We start from the raw sequence: 21,930 nt of genomic DNA, 5'->3' as shown, positions 1-21,930 counted from the left end.
ATCTGTAGTCCCAGCTACTTGGGAGGCCAAAGCAGGAAAATTGCTTGAACGCAGGAGGCAGAAATTGTGGTGAGCCAAGATCATGCCACTGGACTCCAACCTGGGTGACAGAGTGAGACTCTGTCTCAAAAAAAAAAAAAAAAAAAAAAAAGAACTGAAAGATATAATTGTTGTTCTCCCTTTTCCATCCCCTTCCTTATGTAAAACTCTATGTTATAGAGTGTTTCTTTGTCATAAGAAATCCATAGAAGGGATTTTAATCTATTTCATCAACATTTAAAATATTTGAGCAAATATGTTCACTTATTTAATGAATATTTAATACTGGAAATTTAAAAATATAAGCTTAATTTATGAAACCATGCAGTCATTTAAAAGGTCTTTTGTAGGTGTTCTATAAGGGATAAGAGCTGATATAAAACACTTTTTGTGAGGTGTAGGCATTAATTACTGCTTTTAAATTTCAGATAACATTTCTGGAGGCATTAGTGCTTCTGATACATAATTGTATGTCTTTGCTGTGATTTCTTTCCACTTTGTAAAGGAAGAGAGAAAATATCAATATAGTCCCAAGCTACTCTCTCATTAAACCTCTTTAGCCTTGACAGTTTCTTTTGGGATATCATCTTTATATTATTTTCTCTCTTTGAGATTGGTAGCTGTGAATTGTTTGTATATTTGAATGACTTTAGGTATCTGTTGAAATTCAAGGAGAGCAAGGAGGATAGCAAAAACTTCATGACATATGATTCATGCTTTGCCTCACCTTCTATAGAAAAAGGGGAACAAAAACTAGAGCTGGCCTAGTACTACTGGAACAATCCTCTCTTAACCCCTTTGATCTATCACTCACCTTCCCTATCAGTCTTTCTCTGAACTATTCCCAAACTAATAGTCTGAGATCCTGTGAAATTCTGCTAGATGTAAACCCCAATACTGAATTCTAAAAATTTGGTTCTTAGTGTTTGCACTAGTATCTGAGATAAAATACTGATTTTGTGTATGAACAAAGGGAGCCATTGAGATTGTTAAAAGTTTTAACTTACCATGGCTGGCAAGATGGCTGAATAGGAACTGCTCTGGTCTGCAGCTCCCAGCGAGACCACCATAGAAGGCGGGTGATTTCTGCATTTCCAACTGTACCTCCGCTGGTGATACCCAGGCAAACAGGGTCTGGAGTGGACCTCCAGCAAACTCCAGCAGACCTGCAGCAGAGGGACCTGACTGTTAGAAGGAAAACTAATAAACAGAAAGGAATAGCATCAACAACAAAAAGGACATCCACACAAAAACACCATCCGAAGGCCACCAGCATCAAAGGCCAGAGGTAGATAAATCCACAAAAATGAGGAAAAACCAGCACAAAAAGGCTGAAAATTCCAAAAACCAGAAGACCTCTTCTCCTCCAAAGAATCACAACTCCTTACCAGCAAAGGAACAAAACTTAATGGAGAATGACTTATGATGAATTGACAGAAGTAGGCTTCAGAAGGTAGGTAATAACAAACTCCTCTGAGCTAAAGGAGCATGTTCTAACCCAATGCAAGGAAGCTAAAAACCTTGGAAAAAGGTCAGAGGAATTGCTAACTAGAATAACCAGTTTATAGAAGAACATAAATGACCTGACGGAGCTGAAAAACGCAGCACAAGAACATTGTGAAGCATACACAAGTATCAATAGCCAAATTGATCAAGTGGAAGAAAGAATATCAGAGATTGAAGATCAACTTAATGAAATAAAGCATGAAGACAAGATTAGAGAAAAAAGAATGAAAGGGAATGAACAAAGCCTCCAGAAATATGGGATGATGTGAAAAGAGCAAACCTAAGTTTGATTGGTGTACCTGAAAGTGATGGAGATAATGGAACCAAGTTGGAAAGCACTCTTCAGAAAATTATCCAGAAGAACTTCCCCAGCCTAGCAAGACAGGCCAACATTCAAATTCAAGAAATACAGAGAACAGCACAAAGATACTCCTTGAGAAGAGCAGCCCTAAGACACATAATACACAGTCATCAGATTAACCAGGGTTGAAATGAAAGAAAAAATATTACAGGTGGCCAGAGAGAAAGGTCGGATTACCCACAAAGGGAAGCCCATTAGACTAACAGGAGATCTCTCTGCAGAAACCCTTCAAGCCAGAAGAGTGGGGGCCAATATTCAACATTCTTTTTAAAATTTAATTTAATTTAATTTATTTAATTTAGTTTTATTTTATTTTATTTTAGACGGAGTCTCGCTCTGTCACCCAGGCTGGAGTGCAGTGGCATGATCTCGGCTCACTGCAACTTCCACCTCCTAGGTTCAAGCAATTCTCCTGCCTCAGCCTCCCGTGTAGCTGGGACTACAGGTGCTGGCCACCATGCATGGCTAATTTTTGTATTTTTAATAGAGTTTCACCATGTTGGTCAGGCTGGTTTCGAACTCCCGACCTCAGGTGATCTGCCTGCCTCAGCGTCTCAAAGTGCTGGGATTACAGGCGTGAGCCACCGTGCCTGGCTAACATCCTTAAAGAAAAGAATTTTCAACTCAGAATTTCATATCTAGCCAACCTAAACTTCATAAGCGAAGGAGAAATAAAATCCTTCTCCTCAGTAAATGGAAGTAAAGTAGTCCTCAGCAAATGCAAAAGAATGGAAATCATAACAGTCTCTCAGACCATATTGCAATCAAATTAGAACTCAGGATTAAGAAACTCACTCAAAACTGCGCAACTACATGGAAACTGAACAACTTGCTCCTGAATGACTACTGGGTAAATAACAAAATAAAGGCAGACATAAATAAGTTCTTTGAAACCAATGAGAACAAAGACACAACGTACCAGAATCTCTGGAACACAGCTAACGCAGTGTTTAGAGGGAAATTTGTAGCACTAAAGGCCCACAAGAGAAAGTGGGAAAGACCTAAAATTGACACCCTAACAGCCCAATTAAAAGACCTAGAGAAGTAAGAGCAAATTCAAAAGCTAGCAGAAGACAAGAAATAACTAAGATCAGAGCAGAAATGAAGGAGATAGAGACACAAAAAACCCTTCCAAAAATCAATAAATCCAGGAACTGGTTTTTTTTTGAAAAGATTAACAAAATAGACCGCTAGCCAGACTAATAAAGAAGAACAGAGAGAAGAATGAAATAGACAAAATAAAAAATGATAAAGGGATTATCACCACTGATCCCACAGAAATACAAACTATCATCAGAGAATACTATAAACACCTCTATGCAAATAAACTAGAAAATCTAGAAGAAATGGATAAATTCCTGGACACATACACCCTCCCAAGACTAAACCAGGAAAAAGTCGAATCCCTGAATAGACCAATAACAAGTTCTGAAATTGAGGCAGTAATTAATAGCCTACCAACCAAAAAAAAAAAAAAAAAAAAAAGCCCAGGACCAGATGGATCACAGCCAAATTCTGCCAGAGGTACAAAGAGGAGCTGGTACCATTCCTTCTGAAACTATTCCAAACAATAGACAAAGAGAGACTCCTCCTAAACTTATTTTATGAGGCCAGCATCATCCTGATACCAAAACCTGGCAGAGATACAACAACAAAAAAAGAAAATTTCAGGACAAATGGGAGCAAGATGGCCGAATAGGAACAGCTCCAGTCTCCAGCTCCCAGTGTGAGGACACAGAAGACGGGTGATTTCTGCATTTTCAACTGAGGTACCAGGTTCATCTCACTAGGGAGTGTGGGACAATCAGTGCTGGTCAGCTGCTGCAGCCCGACCAGCAAGAACTGAAGCAGGGCAAGGCATCACTTCACCTGGGAAGTGCAAGGGGGAAGGGAATCCCTTTTAAAAAGCATTTAAAACCTCCTCTGCTTGAAAATACTCTGCTGGTTTCTATTTTTTGCCACTGAGCCTTGACTGAAACAGAATTCAATGGAGAAAAAGATATTTAAGAATAAAGGGTTGGCCCAAGATGGCCGAATAGGAACAGCTCCAGCCTCCAGCTCCCAGCGTGAGCAACACAGAAGACGGGTGATTTCTGCATTTTCGACTGAGGTACCGGGTTCATCTCACTGGGGTGTGTCGGACAGTTGGTGTTGGTCCACAGGCGCAGCCCGACCAGCGAGAGCTGAAGCAGGGCGAGGCATAGCCTCACCTGGGAAGTGCAAGGGGGAAGGGAATTCCTTTTCCTAGCCAAAGGAAATTGAGACACACAACACCTGGAAAATTGGGTAACTCCCACCCTAATACTGTACTTTACCAAGGGTCTTAGCAAATGGCACACCAGGAGATTGTATCCCACACCTGGCCCAGAGGGACCCGTGCCCATGGAGCCTCCCTCATTGCTAGCACAGCAGTCTGAGATCTAACTGGAAGGTGGCAGTGAGGCTGGGGGAGGGGTGCCCGCCATTGCTGAGGCTTAAGCAGGTAAACAAAGCCGCGGGGAAGCTCGAATTGGGTGGAGCCCACCACAGATCAAGGAGGCCGGCCTGCCTCTGTAGACTCCTCCTCTGGGGACAGGGCATAGCTAAACAAAAAGCAGCAGAAACCTCGGCAGAGGTAAATGTCCCTGTCTGACAGCTTTGAAGAGAGTAGTGGATCGCCCAGCACAGAGGTTGAGATCTGAGAATGGGCAGACTGGCTGCTCAAGTGGGTCCCTGATCCCTGAGTAGCCTAACTGGGAGACATCCCCCACCAGGGGCAGACCGACACCCCACACTTCATACCTCACACGGCGGGGTACACCCCTGAGACAAAGCTTCCAAAGCAAGAATCAGACAGGTACACTCGCTGTTCAGCAATATTCTATCTTCTGCAGCCTCGGCTGCTAATACCCAGGCAAATAGGGTCTGGAGTGGACCTCAAGCAATCTCCAACAGACCTACAGCTGAGGGTCCTGACTGTTAGAAGTAAAACTAACAAACAGGAAGGACAACCACACCAAAACCCCATTAGTACATCACCATCATGAAAGACCAAAGGCAGATAAAACCACAAAGATGGGAAAAAGCAGGGCAGAAAAGCTGGAAATTCAAAAAATAAGAGCGCATCTCCCCCTCCAAAGGAACACAGCTCATCGCCAGCAATGGATCAAAGCTGGACGGAGAATGACTTTGACGAGTTGAGAGAAGAAGGTTTCAGTCCATCAAACTTCTCAGAGCTAAAGGAGGAATTACGTACCCAGCGCAAAGAAACTAAAAATCTTGAAAAAAGAATGGAAGAATGGATAACTAGAATAATCAATGCAGAGAAGGCCATAAACGAACTGACACAGATAAAAACCATGACACAAGAAATACGTGACAAATGCACAAGCTTCAGTAACCGACTTGATCACCTGGAAGAAAGAGTATCAGTGATTGAGGATCAAATGAATGAAATGAAGCAAGAAGAGAAGTCTAAAGAAAAAAGAGGAAAAAGAAATGAACAAAGCCTTCAAGAAGTATGAGATTATGTGAAAAGACCAAATCTACGTCTGATTGGGGTGCCTGAAAGTGAGGGGGAAAATGGAACCAAGTTGGAAAACACTCTTCAGGATATCATCCAGGAGAACTTCCCCAACCTAGTAAGGCAGGCCAACATTCGAATTCAGGAAATACAAAGAATGCCACAAAGATACTCCTCAAGAAGAGCAACTCTAAGACACATAATTGTCAGATTCACCAAAGTTGAAATGAAGGAAAAAATGTTAACGGCAGCCAGAGAGAAAGGTCGGGTTACCCACAAAGGGAAGCCCATCAGACTAACAGCAGGTCTCTCGGAAGAAACTCTAGAAGCCAGAAGAGAGTGGGGGCCAATATTCAACATTCTTAAAGAAAAGAATTTTAAACCCAGAATTTCATATCTAGCCAAACTAAGTTTCATCAGTGAAGGGGAAATAAAATCCTTTACAGATGAGCAAATGCTTAGAGATTTTGTCACCACGAGGCCTGCCTTGCAAGAGACCCTGAAGGAAGCACGAAACGTGGAAAGGAACAACTGGTACCAGCCATTACAAAAACATGCCAAAATGTAAAGACCGTCGATGCTAGGAAGAAACTGCATCAACTAACGAGCAAAATAACCAGCTAATATCACAATGACAGGATCAAGTTCACACATAACAATATTAACCTTAAATGTAAACGGACTAAATGGTCCAATTAAAAGACACAGACTGGCAAATTGGATAAAGAGTCAAGACCCATTAGTTTGCTGTATTCAGGAGAACCATCTCACATGCAGAGAAACACATAGGCTCAAAATAAAGGGATGGAGGAAGATCTAGTAAGCAAATGGAGAACACAAAAAAGCAGGGGTTGCAATACTAGTCTCTGATAAAACAGACTTTAAACCATCAAAGATCAAAAGAGACAAAGAAGGCCACTACATAATGGTAAAGGGATCAATTCAACAGGAAGAGCTAACTATCCTAAATATATATGCACCCAATACAGGAGCACCCAGATTCGTAAAGCAAGTCCTTAGAGACTTACAAAGAGACTTAGACTTCCATACAGTAATAATGGGAGACTTCAACACCCCACTGTCAACATTAGACAGATCGAGACAGAAAGTTAACAAGGATATCCAGGAATTGAACTCATTTCTGCAGCAAGCAGACCTAATAGGCATCTGCAGAACTCTCCACCCCAAATCAACAGAATATACACTCTTCTCAGCACCACATTGCACTTATTCCAAAATTGACCACATAATTGGAAGTAAAGTACTCCTCAGCAAATGGAAAAGAACAGAAATTATAACAAACTGTCTCTCAGACCACAGTGCAATCAAACTAGAACTCAGGACTAAGAAACTCAATCAAAACCACTCAACTACATGGAAACTGAACAACCTGCTCCTGAATGACTACTGGGTACATAACGAAATGAAGACAGAAATAAAGATGTTCTTTGAAACCAATGAGAACAAAGAAACAACATACCAGAATCTCTGGGACACATTTATGCCCACAAGAGAAAGCTGGAAAGATCTAAAATTGACACTCTAACATCACAGTTAAAAGAACTAGAGAAGCAAGAGCAAACACATTCAAAAGCTAGCAGAAGGCAAGAAATAACTAAGATCAGAGCAGAACTGAAGGAAATAGAGACACAAAAAACCCTCCAAAAAATCAGTGAATCCAAGAGTTGGTTTTTTGAAAAGATCAACATAATTGATAGACTGTTAGCAAGACTAATAAGGAAGAAAAGAGGGAAGAATCAAATAGATGCAATAAAAAATGATAAAGGGGATATCACCACCGACCCCACAGAAATACAAACTACCATCAGAGAATACTATAAACACCTCTACGCAAATAAACTAGAAAATCTAGAAGAAATGGATAATTTCCTGGACGCTTAAAACACTCTCCCAAGACTAAACCAGGAAGAAGTTGAATCCCTGAATAGACCAATAGTAGGCTCTGAAATTGAGGCAATAATTAATAGCCTACCAACCAAAAAAAGTCCAGAACCAGATAGATTCACAGCTGAATTCTACCACAGGTACAAGAAGGAGCTGGTACCATTCCTTCTGAAACTATTCCAATCAATAGAAAAAGAGGGAATCCTCCCTAACTCATTTTATGAGGCCAACATCATCCTGATACCAAAGCCTGGCAGAGACACAACAAAAAAAGAGAATTTTAGACCAATATCCCTGATGAACATCGATGCAAAAATCCTCAATAAAATACTGGCAAACTGAATCCAGCAGCACATCAAAAAGCTTATCCACCGTGATCAAGTGGGCTTCATCCCTGGGATGCAAGGCTGGTTCAACATACACAAATCAATAAATGTAATCCAGCATATAAACAGAACCAAAGACAAAAACCACATGATTATTTCAATAGAGGCAGAAAAGGCCTTTGACAAAATTCAACAGCCCTTCATGCTAAAAACTCTCCATAGATTCGGTATTGATGGAATGTATCTCAAAATAATAAGAGCTATTTATGACAAACCCACAGACAGTATCATACTGAATGGGCAAAAGCTAGAAGCATTCCCTTTGAAAACTGACACAAGACAGGGATGCCCTCTCTCACCACTCCTATTCAACATAGTGTTGAAAGTTTTGGCTAGGGCAAACAGGCAAGAGAAAGAAATCAAGGGTATTCAGTTAGGAAAAGAAGAAGTCAAATTGTCCCTCTTTGCAGATGACATGATTGTATATTTAGAAAACCCCATCATCTCAGCCCAAAATCTCCTTAAGTTGATAAGCAACTTCAGCAAAGTCTCAGGATACAAAATAAATGTGCAAAAATCACCAGCATTTTTATACACCAGTAACAGACAAACAGAGAGCCAAATCATGAATGAACTTCCATTCACAATTGCTTCAAAGAGAATAAAATACCTAGGAATCCAACTTACAAGGGATGTAAAGGACCCTCTTCAAGGAGAACTACAAACCACTGCTCAGTGAAATAAAAGAAGACACAAACAAATGGAAGAACATACCATGCTCATGGATAGGAAGAATCAATATCGTGAAAATGGCCATACTGCCCAAGGTAATTTATAGATTCAATGCCATCCCCATCAAGCTACCAATGACTTTCTTCACAGAATTGAAAAAAACTGCTTTAAAGTTCATATGGAACCAAAAAAGAGCCCGCATTGCCAAGACAATTCTAAGTCAAAAGAACAAAGCTGGAGGCATCACACTACCTGACTTCAAACTATACTACAAGGCTACAGTAACCAAAACAGCATGGTACTGGTACCAAAACAGAGATATAGACCAACAGAACAGAGTCCTCAGAAATAATACCACACATCTACAGCCATCTGATCTTTGACAAACCTGAGAAAAACAAGAAATGAGGAAAGGATTCCCTATTTCATAAATGGTGCTGGGAAAATTGGCTAGCCATAAGTAGAAAGCTGAAACTGGATCCTTTCCTTACTCCTTATACGAAAATTAATTCAAGATGGATTAGAGACTTAAATGTTAGACCTAATACCATAAAAACCCTAGAAGAAAACCTAGGTAATACCATTCAGGACATAGGCATGGGCAAGGACTTCATGTCTAAAACACCAAAAGCAATGGCAACAAAAGCCAAAATTGACAAATGGAATCTAATTAAACTAAAGAGCTTCTGCACAGCAAAAGAAACTCCCATCAGAGTGAACAGGCAACCTACAGAATGGGAGAAAATTTTTGCAATCTACTCATCTGACAAAGGGCTAATATCCAGAACCTACAAAGAACTCAAACAAATTTACAAGAAAAAAAGAAACAACCCCATCAAAAAGTGGGCAAATGATATGAACAGACATTTCTCAAAAGAAGACATGCATATAGCCAACAGACACATGAAAAAATGCTCGTCATCACTGGCCATCAGAGAAATGCAAATCAAAACCACAAGGAGATACCATCTCACACCAGTTAGGATAGCAATCATTAAAATGTCAGGAAACAACAAGTGCTGGAGAGGATGTGGAGAAATAGGAACACTTTTACACTGTTGGTGGGATTGTAAACTAGTTCAACCATTATGGAAAACAGTATGGTGATTCCTCAAGGATCTAGAACTAGAAGTACCATATGACCCAGCCATCCCATTACTGGGTGTATACCCAAAGGATTATAAATCATGCTGCTATAATGACACATGCACATGTATGTTCATTGCAGCATTATTCACAACAGCAAAGACTTGGAATCAACCCAAATGTCCATCAGTGACAGACTGGATTAAGAAAATGTGGCACATATACACCATGGAATATATGCAGCCATAAAAAAGGATGAGTTTGTGTCCTTTGTAGGGACATGGATGCAGCTGGAAACCATCATTCTCAGCAAACTATCATAAGAAAAGAAAACCAAACACTGCGTGTTCTCACTCATAGGTGGGAACTGAACAATGAGATCACCTGGACTCGGGAAGGGGAACATCACACACCAGGGCCTATTATGAGGACGGGGGAGGGGGGAGGGATTGCATTGGGAGTTATACCTGATGTAAATGACGAGTTGATGGGTGCTGACGAGTTGATGGGTGCAGCACAGCAACATGGCACAAGTATACATATGTAACAAACCTGCACGTTATGCACATGTACCCTAGAACTTAAAGTATAATAAAAAAAAGAAAAAAATAAAAAAAAATACAAATGGTGGATAAGCTTAAAAAAAAAAAAAGAAAATTTCAGGCCAGTATCCCTGATGAACATTGATGTGAAAATCCTCAATAAAATACTGACAAACCAAATCCAACAGCACATCAAAAAGCTTATCCACCACCATCAAGTTAGCTTCATCCCTGGGATGCAAGGCTGATTCAACATATGCAAATCAATAAATGTAATCCATCACTTAAACAGAACCAACGACAAAAAACCACATGATTATCTCAATAGTTAAAGAAAAGGCCTTCGATAAAATTCAACACCGCTTCATGCTAAAAACCCTCAGTAAACTAGGTATTGATGGAACGTATCTCAAAATAGTAAGAGATATTTATGATAAACCCACAGTCAGTATCATTCTGAATGGGCAAAAGCTGGATGCATTTCCTTTGAAAACTGGCACAAGACAAGAATGCCCTCTCTCACCACTCCTGTTCAACACAGTATTGGATGTTCTGACCAGGGAAATCAGGCAAGAGAAGAAACAAATTGTATTCAGATAGGAAGAGAGGAAGTCAAATTGTCTGTGTTTGCAGGTGACACGATTGAATATTTAGAAAACCCCATTGTCTCAGTCCCAAATCTCCTTAAGCTGATAAACAACAGCAAAGTCTCAGGATACAAAATTAATGTGCAAAAATCACAAGCATTTCTATACACCCGTAATACACAGAAAGCCAAATCATGAGTGAACTCCCTTTTACATTTGCTACAAATAGAATAAAATACCTAGGAATACAACTTGCAAGGGATGTGTGAGGACCTCTTCAAGGAGAACTATAAACCACTGCTCAAGGAAATAAAAGAGAACACAAACAAATGGAAAAACATTCCGTGCTCATGGATTGGAGGAATCAATATTATGAAAATGACCATACTGCCCAAAGTAATTTATAGATTTAATGCTATTCTCATCAAACTACCTTTGATTATCTTCATAGAATTAGAAAAAACTACTTTAAAGTTCATGTGGAACCAAAAAAGAGCCCGTATAGCCAAGACAATCCTAAGCGAAAAGAACAAAGCTGGAGGCATCACGCTACCTGACTTCAAACTATACTACAAGGCTACAGTAACCACAGCAACGTGGTACTGGTGCCAAAACAGATATATAGACCAATGGAACAGAACAGAGGCCTCAGAAATAACGCCACACATCTACAAGCATCTGATCATTCACAAACCTGACAAAAACAAGCAATGGGGAATGTATTCTGTATTTAATAAATGGTGTTGGGAAAACTGGCTACTGTATGCAGAAAACTGAAACTGGACCTCTTCCTTACACCTTATACAAAAACTAACTCAAGATGGATTAAAGACTTAAATGTAAAATCTAAAACCATAAAAACCCTAGAAAAAAACCTAGGCAATACCATTCAGGACATAGGCATGGGCAAAGATTTCATGACTAAAACTCCAAAAGCAATGGCAACAGAAGCCAAAATAGACAAATGAGATTTAACTAAACCGAAGACCTTCTGCACAGCAAAGGAAACTATCATCAGAGGAAACAGGCAACCTACAGAGTGGGAGAACATTTTTGCAATCTATCCATCTGACAAAGGACTAATATTCAGAATCTACAAGGAACTTAAAGAAATGTACAAGGAAAAAACAACCCCATCAAAAAGTGAGCGAAGGATATGAACAGACATTTCTCGAAGACATTTATGCGGCCAAAAAACATATGAAAAAAAAGCTCATCATCACTGGTCGTTAGGGAAATACAAATCAAAAGCACGATGAGATACCATCTCATGCCAGTTAGAATGGCGATCATTAAAGTCAGGAAACAACAGATGCTGGAGAGCATGTGGAGAAATAGGAAGGCTTTTTGTTTTTTTGTTTTGTTTTTTTGTTTTTTTTTGAGACACAGTCTCACTCTGTTGCCCAGGCTGGAGTGCAGTGGTGCGATCTCGACTCACTGCAAGCTCTACCTCCTGGGCTCACACCATTCTCCTGCCTCAGCCTCTCCAGTAGCTGGGACTACAGGCACCCGCCGCCATGCCCGGCTAATTTTTTTGTATTTTTTTTTAATAGAGATGGGGTTTCACCATGTTAGCCCGGATGGTCTCAATCTTCTGATCTTGTGATCCACCCGCCTCGGCCTCCCAAAGTGCTGGGATTACAGGCATGAGCCACCGCATGCGGCCAGGAACGCTTTTACACTGTTGGTGGGAGTGTAAACTAATTCAACCATTGTGGAAGACAGTGTGGCGATTCCTCAAGGATCTGGAACCAGAAATACCATTTGACCCAGCCATCCCCTTACTGGGTATATACCCAAAGGATTATAAATCATTCTACTATAAAGACACATGCACACGTATGTTTATTGCAGGACTATTTACAATAGCAAAGACTTGGAACTAACCCAAATGTCCATCACTGATAGACTGGATAAACAAAATGTGGCACATATACACCATGGAATACTTTGCAACCATAAAAAAGGATGAGTTCATGTTTTTTGCAGGGACATTGATGAAGCTGGAAGCCATCGTTGTCAGCAAACTAACACAGGAACAGAAAACCAAACACCACATGTTCTCACTCGTAAGTAAGACTTGAACAATGAGAATACATGGACACAGGGAGGGGAACATCACACACTGGGGCCTGATAGGGGGTGGGGAGTAGGGGAGGGGTAGCATTAGGGGAAATACCTAATGTAGATAATGGGTTGATGGGTGCAGCAAACCACCATGGCATGTATATACCTATGTAACAAACCCGCATGTTCTGCACATGTATCCCAGAACTTAAAGTATAAAAAAAAGTTGTAACTTATTTAAATTCATTGTCAGCAATCAGAATTAGAAAGGATCATGGTCTAGTTTTTCGTTATTTTTGAATCAGTGGTATTAGGCTCTTTTTAGGGATACCTGAAAATCTCTGATATTTATTTGCTGTTGCATAACTTCTGAGACATAAATTCCTGCTTTACACATGATAAGTGTTAATATACCTATATTTGATAACATGAATTGATTTTAATAATGAAACCTTAAATTCTTATTTTTATATTAGTAAAAAGAGTAGCATACCCAAACAAGGTTCATTCATATCCAGGGTACCTTATAGTAAAAGTCCCGCTTATCCAGTGATTAGCTACAGTCAATTAAGTTGCCCACTCTTAAGGATATATGCAAAGTTATCTTACAATTCAGAACATTGTAAGTGTTTGCATGTATTATTTGAGAAGAACTAAATCTGCATTTTAAAAAAATACCTGCCCCAAAGTTTTTCACCTGTGTAGATACTAATGTTTGCAATATACAGCCCAGCCAGTCCCACTTCCAGGCAAATTCATCTTTCAGATGGAAGCTGGAATTTTAGTCCCATATCTGGTGGGGCTAAAATGTCCTTTGAATCACAGCCCCTGTTCTAATTCTCAATGTTTATTCAATCTATGTAACTAGGCTTCTGCCAGTGCACTTGGCTAGGGCTCTAACTCCTTGTCTAATTCTTGCCAGTTTCCAGATGAACCACCTGAAATAGGGAATCATCACACCCTAACATAGAGTAACAGTTCAGAGAAGGGATTCTTGCTACAATGCCCTACTAGAGAGTTGGTTTTCGGACATTGTAACTGTTCCTAATTAAATAAAAGTTTCTGTGTCCTCTTATGTGCCAAGCCATTTTGATTGGGCTGCTCTCAAGGTCTCCTGGGGGTTCAGCCCTATCATTTGGTCAGTTCTCCTCATTTGGTGAGTTCTTCTAGTCTTATTCTTGTATGGCCCCTTATTGTTACTTGATCCCTTCTTGTTTTTGCAGTGGTTCATTGCTAAAAATTGAGGTGGAGCTTGTGTAAATGCGATATGAACTATATACCATTATCCAAGTCATCAACATGATTAAAAATAGCTACCATTTATTGAAAACTATGTATAACTCAAATGTCTGAGATTCAACATCTGTTTTATAAAATAAGGTTATTTATTCTTTTAAATGTGTGGATTCCAATAGCTTAAGTTTTCACTGTCTAAGTGCCAGAAATGAGCCCTTTAAAGTGTTTATTGGCTATTTCTGAGTCATCCCAAGAGCTCTCTCAATTGTGCTCAGGAAGAGGTCTGTATTAGTCTGCTTTCATGCTGCTGATAAAGACATACCAGAAACTGGGCAATTTACAAAAGAAAGAGGTTTATTGTACTTCCAGTTCCATATGGCTGGGGAGGCCTCACAATCATGGTGGAAGGTGAAAGATGTGTCTCACATGACAGCAGATAAAAGAAGAGAACTCGTGCAGGGAAACTCTCCTTTTTTAAAACCATCATATCTCATGAGACTTATTCACTGAGAATAGCACGGGAAAGACCTGTCCCCATGATTCAGTTACCTCCCACCGGGCCCCTCCCATAATATATGGGAATTCAAGATGAGATTTGGGTGGGGACACAGTCAAACCATGTTATTTCACCCTGGCCCCTCTCAAATCTCAGGTCCTCACATTTCAAAACCAATCATCCCTTCTCAACAGTCCCCCAAAGTCTTAACTCATTTCAGCATTAACTCAAAAGTCCACAGTCAAAAGTCTCATCTGAGATAAGGCAAGTCCCTTCTACCTATGAGCCTGTAAAATCAAAAGCAAATTAGTTACTCCCTAGATACAATGGGGGTACAGGCATTGGGTGAATACAGCTATTCCAAATGGGAGAAATTGGCCAAAACAAAGGCACTACAGACCCCACACAAGTCTGAAATCCAGCAAGGCAGTCAAATCTTAAAGCTCCAAAATGATCTCCTTTGACTCCATGTCTCACATCCAGGTCACAGTGATGCAAGAGGTAGGTTCCCATAGTCTTGGGCAGCTCTGCCCCTGTGGCTTTGCAGGGTACAGCCTCCCTCCTGGCTTCTTTTATGGTCTGGTATTGAGTGTCTGCGGCTTTTCCAGGTGCATGGATGGTGCAAGCTGTTGGTGAATCTACCATTCTGGGGTCTGGAGGATGGTGGCCCTCTTCTCACAGCTTCACTAGGCAGTGCCCCAGCAGGGGCTCTGTGTGGGGGCTCCCACATTTCCCTTCTTCACTGCTGTAGCAGAGGTTCTCCATGAGAGCCCTGCCCCTGCAGCAAACTTCTGCCTGGTGGGCATCTAGGCATTTCTGTACATCTTCTGAAATCTAGGCAGGGGTTCCCAAATCTCAATTCTTTTTTTTTTTTTAATTTTACTTTACGTTCTGGGATACATGTGCAGAACATGAGGGTTCGTTACATAGGTATACATGTGCCATGGTGGTTTGCTGCACCTATCAACCCATCATCTAAGTTTTAAGTCCCTCATGCGTTAGGTATTTGTCTTAATGCTCTCCATCCCCTTTCCTCCCACCCCCTGACAGGCACCAGCATGTGATGGTCCCCTCCCTATGTCCATCTATTTTCATTGTTCAGCTCCCACTTATGAGGAGAACATATGGTGTTTGGTTTTCTGTTCCTGTGTTAGTTTGCTGACAATGATGGTTTCCAGCTTCATCCAAGTCCCTGCAAAGGACATGAACTCATTCTTTTTTATGGCTACATAGTATTCCATGGTGTATATGTGCCACATTTTCTTTATCTAGTCTATCATTGATGGGCATTTGGGTTGGTTCAAAGTCTTTGCTATTGTAAATAGTCCTGCAGTAAACATATGTGTGCATGTGTCTTTATAGCAGCATGATTTATAATCCTTTGGGTATATACCCAGTAAGGGGATTGCTGGGTCAAATGGTATTTCTGGTTCTAGATCCTTAGTAATCACCACACTGTCTTCCACAATGGTTGAACTAATTTACACTCCCACCAACAGTGTAAAAGTGTTCCTATTTCTCCACATCCTCTCCAGCATCTGTTGTTTCCTGACTTTTTAATGATCACCATTCTAACTGGCATGAGATGGTATCTCATCGTGGTTTTGATTTGTATTTCTCTAATGACAGGTGATGATGAGCTTTTATTCATGTTTGTTGGCTGCATAAATGTCTTCTTTTGAGAAGTGTTTGTTCATATCCTTCATCCACTTTTTGTTGGGTTTGTTTGTTTTTTTCTTGTAAATTTGTTTAAGTTCCTTGTAGATTCTGGATATTAGCCCTTTGTCAGATGGATAGATTGCAAAATTGTTCTCCTATTCTGTAGGTTGCCTGTTCCCTCTGATGATAGTTTCTTTTGCTGTGCAGAAGCTCTTTAGTTTAATTAGATTGATTTATCAATTTTGGCTTTTGTTTCAATTGCTTTTGGTGTTTTACTCATGAAGTCTTTGCTCATGCCTATGTCCTGAATGGTATTGCCTAGGTTTTTTTCTAGGGTTTTTATGGTTTTAGGTTTTACATTTAAGTCTTTAATCCATCTTGAGTTAGTTTTTGTATAAGGTGTAAGGAAGGGGTCCAGTTTCAGTTTCCTGCATATGGCTAGGCCAGTTTTCCCAGCACTATTTATTAAATAGGGAATCCTTTCTCCATTGCTTATTTTTGTCAGGTCCCAAACCTCAATTCTTGACTTCTTTGCACTTGCAGGCTCAACACCACGTGAAAGCTGCCAAGACTTGGGGCTTGCACCCTCTGAAGCCACAGCTGGAGCTCTATGTTGGCTCCTTTCAGTCACAGTGGAGCAGCTGGGACACAAGGCACCAAGTCTCTAGGTTGCACACAGCACAGGGGACCCTGGGCCCAGCCCACGAAACCACTCTTTCCTCCTAGGTCTCTGGGCCTGTGATGGGAGGGGCTGGTGTGGAGACCTCTGATATGCCTTGGAGACATTTTCCCCATTGTCTTGGGGCTCAACATTTGGCTCCTCATTATTTATGCAAATTTCTGCAGCCGGCTTTGATTTCTCCTGAGAAAATGGGATTTTCTTTTCTATGATATTGTCAGGCTGAATATTTTCCAGACTTCTGTGCTCTGCTTCCCTTTTAAAACTGAATGCTTTTAACAGTACCCAAGTCATATATTGAAGGCTTTGTTGCTTAGAAATTTGTTCTGCCAGATACCCTAAATGATTTCTCTCAAGTTCAAAGTTCCGCACATCTTTAGGGAAGGAGCAAAATGCCTCCAGTTTCTTTGCTAAAACATAACAAAGCCACCTTTGCTCCAGTTCCCATTTCCATCTGAGACCACCTCAGACTGGATTTCATTGTCCATATAATTATCATCACTTTGATCAAAGCCATTCAACAAGTCTCTAGGGAGTTCCAAACTTTATTTTTCTGTCTTCTTCTGAGCCCTCCAAACTGTTCCAACTTCTGCCTGTTACCCAGTTCCAGTTGCTTCCACATTTTTGGAAGCATCTTTTCAGTAATGCTCCACTCTACTGGTACCAATTTACTGTATTAGTCCGCTTTCACACTGCTGATAAAGACATACCCAATACTGGGCAAAAGAAAGAAGTTTATTGGACTTACAGTTCCACATGGCTGGGAGGCCTCACAATCATGGTGGAAGGTGAGGCATGTCTCACATGGTGGCAGACAAGAGAAAAGAACTTGTGCAGGGAAATTCCCCTTTTTAAACCATCAGATCTCATGAGACTTACTCACTGTTATGAGAACAGCACTGGAAAGACCTGCCCCCATGATTCAATTACCTCCCACTTGGTACCTCCCACAACATGTGGGAATTCAAGTTGAGATTTGGGTGGGCACACAGCCAAACCATATCAAGGTCCACTATGTTTTTCTGTTTTGGATCTCTTGCCCTGCTGCTTTGGATCCTGTTCTCCAGGTCACTATTCTATCCCAGCCAGGACACAGATTTTTTCCTTAATTTTCTATAGAATATCATTTTAACCAGACTTTACAGAAAGAGGCAAGATAAAGAAAAGACAGTACAGATAATGGTTTACAACAGTAACTGTGGCTCCACCCAGTACCCTCTGGTCCAAGTTCTGCGCCATTTTCAAGGTATCCTTGAAAAGTGTTCTTCTGAATTGTTTCTATCTACCACTGTTGTGGACATGCCACTGTGTGATACTCTCTAGTTCATCTCTTCCATCTGGAGGCTAGGCCCCCAAAACTATGGGGCTTCAGAGAGAAAAGGGATGTTCTCCCCTTTTTGGCTAAAATCCTATGTTTCCAGCTCTCATTTCTGTCCCAGAATTAACTTCTCCCTCAGAATAAATAACAATGGGGGTATCCATTCTCTTCAGGACTAACCTCATTCCTTCTTCCTGTGAGTACCACCCATCCCCTCCTCTCGTCCAGGCATTGCTATAGCTGTCTTTAGTGCATTCCTAGAAATCTGAATTATTCTCTTAACATCATGTTTGGGACCTAAATAGTCCATTCCAGGTTGTGCTATGCCAGTCTAGATGGGGCTGTTTACAGAATTTATCTTCTTTCCTTCCTTAATCTCTCTCCCCTCCCACTTCCTCTCTGTCCCCCTTCTCTTCCTCCTTTTCTTCCTATCCTTTTTCATTTTAGTCTTGGGGCACTTGTAAACATGCAGTGTTCTATAACAATGCTTCTTCTCAAGTTTCTTTACTTCCTTCCACTACAGGGGCAGTTTTGGTTGTCACAGTAGTTGCGGGACATACCTGGCATCTAATTTGCTGGGGCCTGTTAAAAAAGAAAACTATTAACAAGTGATATTTGTTAAAGCATGATAAAGAAGAATTTATTTAGGACTATCACAGTATAGGGACCACTGCAATAAGTCTTGTGGTAGAGGAGAGAGATTGTGCTCAACTCTCAATACAGCATGGGCAAGTGGGAATTTATAACCAGTGAGCAGGGTTGGGTCACTGAAAATTACCAGGAAGAAACATCGGGGTAAGAGGGGTTCTGGGTAAACCAACCTAACTAGATTCTTGCTGAAGACAGGCCAAGGTGATCAGATATCACCTGGGGGATGGTGGCAGATGAGGAACCCAATCAAGGTAGATCAGATATGGAGCGGGAGGGTTGGGGGGGTGCTAAACTGACTTAGCAGGGCTGTTTACGAAAACTAGATTTTTCAAAGAAGTACATAAATGGGCCTAGATGAAATTTCAGAATGTCAACTACAGTTTTGTCAAGCAAGGAATCTTTGTCAGTCCAAAGAAACTTAGAGGGTTTACAGTGTGTGGAACTCCCCTCTACAATGAATTGTCCCCACATTCCATGCAACTTTCTAATTTCCCAGTGGACATTCATGTATGTTCTGCTTATAATTTTCTAAGCCTTAAACCTAATTCTGGTTTTACTTATAAATACATAGTATTTTTTGCCACAGTTTTAATATACACTGAATTTCTAGGAATGCAACCATTTAGGTATATCAAAGGAAGATTGTTTTTATTTTCTGTATTGTATCAAGAGTTGTGCACTATTTTAGAAAAATCATGTCACTACTGAAATGCTGCTTGTGGCATTTGAATTGACAATACAACAGTGCATCCTTATCTGTCTACATTTGTAGCTGCCACATTCATAGTGATTCTGTGCATAAGGGGAATAGTGACTGATTGTTTTCCACTGTAAGTGTGCCTGATCATTTATGTGAATACATACATATATATATAAGATATATGTAGTTAGTAACTATAATCAGTATGTAGTTAGTAACTATAAATTTCATTTCAGGATATTAAAAAGGAACATTGGAAAATATTTGTTTTATAAAGAGAGTATAAGTTCTGATGGGTTCAAGGACTATGTAAATTCATGCAGGAAAAATAAACAGTTCTCTTTTAGAAACAATAAAACTCTAAAGAGACATAGCTCACTGAATTTCTCTGAGTGAAACAACTACAGTTATTTTCTTCATGACATTTAGGTGAGACTTGCTTTACATTTGCACCAACAGAAAATCTACTGTCTTTGTTTTCTCAGAACAGAGACAGAACTTTTGAGATTAGAATTGCAAAGACAGGACAATTTCTTTAACATTTTAAAAGCTGTATTATTTTAAAAATTAAGTGTGTTAATGCTTTAGAAGTGGTATAATACAGCCCTGTTCAAATAATTTGAAATAAGAAGGTTCAATGACAATAAATGTTAATTTCATTTTAGGTGTTCCATATCTCTGAAAATGATTGAAAATCATTTTCAAAGCTGCAGAAGCAAGTTGTCTTTAGAACCATCAATACAAGATGGTCTGGTTTATGAATATATTCAAGGGACTGAGAGGGTGATTAATTGATAAAAGAAATGTCACCTGAAAGGTGTGGGCTGGGAATTCTCATTAAAGAAATGAGAAAGAAGTAACCAAGTAATCAATGAACTAAAGCAGACATGATTGACTGTAATTACTGTGCTTGTTAAGGTTATTGACTAACAGCAAGATGGGCTATCAAAACTGAAGCATGGTGCCTTGAGAAAATTAAATGAGAAAAATTAATGAGGAAAAACATTCATTTCAGCCCTTCTATTATTACCAAGGCAACAAAGTTAATGTATCAACTTCAGTAGTTTGTTCTGAAATAGTTAAATTGAGACTGAAACAGTAGCACTAAATTCACCCTGACTGGAATCTAAATGTGATATTTGGGTTTACACAAAGTGAAATACAGGTAGGGAGAGAAATTAGGTGGTAACTATAATACATAAAGACAAAAAGCAAGGCATAACTCTAGTTTGTGTAAGGTAAGGTAACATTAATAGTTATAAAGGTGGAGATAAGGCAATGGATTTGAAGGCTATTGGTGAAATAAAATTAATAGAATACCAATCTCTTATGAAGCTGACGTCTTTCATTTTGTATCAAGGTGAATGTAACTCTCACCAGGAGATTTTCCTTGATTATCCCCTCCTCCTGGAGCTATACCCCCCAACCCCATCTCCTTTTAATTCCTGTAGCTATTGATGCTTACCTTGTATTATAGTTAATCTGTATGTGCCATACAGTAATGGACACTGCCACTGCCCGTAGGTTTTATCCCAATGGTGAAGACAGAATAAGTAAACAAATAAAAAATGCAAGGTTGTGATAAGTGACTGGGAACAGTGAGATAAAAAATAGTAAGGAAATACCTCTATGAGAAGGTGAAGGATTATATCAAAGATGAAAATGAGCCAGACGTGTAAAGAGCTGGGAGCAAATGGTTTTAGGCAAAGGAACAGCAAGTGCAATTGCCCTAGGGGAATATGGTCGGTTATTTTATAAATAGAGAGTATATCTGGAGTCAGTATATTAGAGGGGAGAGTGTTTTGAGTCGAGGGGAAAGAATGTTGTGAGTTGAGGTGGAAGAGGTTGACAGGGCCAGATCATGGAGGGCCTTGTAGATTTGGTAAAGAATGTGGATTTTCTGCTATGAGTAATAGGAAGCCTTTGGATAATATTAAGCAGGAGAATAACATGAGCTGAATTTCTAAGTTGTGAAAAATCACTTAGAAACTATGTAGAGAATGACTACCAATGTTGGAATAGTTGGGGTGGGAGAGATAGAGAAATGTAGACATGTTAAAGACAAATTTTGTAAGTAGGGTCAGTGGGAATTCTTGATGGTAATGAGGGAAAAGAATGAATGAAGGATAACTCCTAGGCTTTGGCTTATGCAGTAATTGAGTGATGGTACCAATTATTGGGATATGAATGACAGAGAAAAATAGGTTTGAGAGACAAAATCAAGAGCTCCTTTTTGGGACATATCAACTTTGAAGTGTGTATTAGTTATTCAAATGGAGAAGGCAGTTTTGATATATTGCTCTGGGGGTCATGAGAGAGGTCTGGAATAGGATGCAAAATTGGGAACCATTAGCATATGCATGTGTAACTGGTTTGAGTGAACTAGCTTCTTTTCTTCTATCCCTGTATCTCCCTTTGCTCTGTCTCGTCTCCCTTTCCTATTCCTTAATGACACACCAGGTGAGTGCCTGCCATTTAAAGTCCTGCTTGTCCAATTTAACACTTCCATTTCATTCTAATTTAAATATTCCTCCCTTT

General features: G+C 40.0%; 1 protein-coding gene across 1 annotated transcript in view; it reads left to right on the top strand.

The window, feature by feature from the left end:
- The window catches only part of CTNNA3 (catenin alpha 3), a 1,832,183-nt gene that overhangs the window by 5,235 nt on the left and 1,805,018 nt on the right, over positions 1 to 21,930 (top strand). The window lies entirely within an intron of this gene.

This window comes from Papio anubis, chromosome 11 (assembly GCF_008728515.1).
Source record: "Papio anubis isolate 15944 chromosome 11, Panubis1.0, whole genome shotgun sequence".
In the NCBI taxonomy this organism is placed as follows: Eukaryota; Metazoa; Chordata; class Mammalia; order Primates; family Cercopithecidae; genus Papio; species Papio anubis.
The sequence above is the reverse complement of the archived record's forward strand: the minus strand, read 5'-3'. Positions and strand labels throughout refer to the sequence as shown.